The following is a 1564-nucleotide window of genomic DNA, read 5'->3' as shown; positions in this document are numbered from 1 at the left end:
AAAGAAAACATGCATTTTCCAATGTGGAACTCTGAATGACTTCGTGTAATACAAAACGGGTGCTGATTTCTAAGTTCAGAGTTCTTACTGCTGCCAAGCAACGGACATCTCTGCTTTGAAGATCAGCATCATTGGAGATACTCAGTGCTGACAGGGACAGTCATGCTCATCCCTGTTCACAGAAACTGACAAGGAACTTTGCAGTGAACACAGAATTTTAGGAAGAGACCCTTTGATAATGCAGTGTATTGAACCAGCTCTCCCTACTCAAGTCTTTCCGTTAAACATTTAAGGTCTCTCTAGCGTAACTTCCACGGTCAAAGGATGCCATTTCAGTAGGTGTTCCAAGGCACTTACCGAGCATGGGCTGGTTAGCCTTCAAGTTTTAGCCACTCTCATGGCTTCAATTTTCTCCTCTCCCAGTCATATGGGCATAGTTTCATCTTGAATACACAAGCCAGCTGGAATCTCACTGTCCAAAAGGAATTTAGATAGGCTGGCCTGTCCCCTGTAGAGGATAACCCATGTGTGCACTGGTGTGTAAAGGGGGGTATAGGAAGGTAAAAGACATACACAATTCTGTCTATATCACTCCTTTTATAGACAGAAATAGGGTTTGCTCAAATGACATAGAAAAAAGGTCTTATAATTTAAACCTTATTGTAGAAAACAAAGGGTTTAATAATCTAGTAGCCCTTGAGACTAGGGTGAATGTGGGTTCATGCTCACGAATGCGCACGCGCGCGCATGTACACACACACACACACACACACACACACACACTTAAATGGGTCCATTTTAGTTCCACGTGGGTCTTTCCACACACTGGCTCTTGATATCAAGCTCTGGTCCGCAGGACACCAGAATGCCTTTGTGTCCCTTGCTGACACTACGACATTGTGTTTTTCTCCCATTATCCAAGGATAAATGACCTAGATAGTGTGCCTATTAAAGCCTCATTTTTCTTCTGCCCTTTTGTCTACTGTGTACCCCATTATCACAGGCTGCACACATTTTCAGGATTCCTACTCTCAGATGCCCTTTCAGGGGAGCAATAAGAGGTTTTGTGTGTGTGTGTGTGTGTGTGTGTGTGTGTGTGTGTGTCTGCTGAGCTATCTGGCGTGGAATTACATGAAGGTGGTAATTCGAGGCTTTCCTGTCCATCTGGTCTTGGAGACAGCTAGTGCGGGTTACTAACAGCTAATCTCGCATGAGAAGACACGGTAAGCAAAGCCCAAATACCAGAATGCTGTATTTGCAGCTATTGCGAATTAAAAATAAAATAAGTGAACACCGGCTCCCCTGCACACTGCATTCTATAACTACATCTCTGCATATCATGGGTCACTTTTATTAAAAGCATCATTACTACAGTTGGCAGAAATTTACATTTTATCTTACATGATAGCAGTTTTCAGAGAAAAAAAAAAATCAAAGGACATCACAACAAAGAAAAACATTTACAAAGTCCTGTCTGTAAACTTCAAGGCTAGTTTAGAGCTGAGGTAATGCTGTTTTAGCTTTGTGGCTAAAGTAACAAAGTCCTTTAATTTAACAAAAAAAA

This window comes from Mus pahari, chromosome 22 (genome assembly GCF_900095145.1).
Source record: "Mus pahari chromosome 22, PAHARI_EIJ_v1.1, whole genome shotgun sequence".
Classification (NCBI taxonomy): domain Eukaryota; kingdom Metazoa; phylum Chordata; class Mammalia; order Rodentia; family Muridae; genus Mus; species Mus pahari.
Note: the sequence above shows the minus strand (reverse complement) of the source record.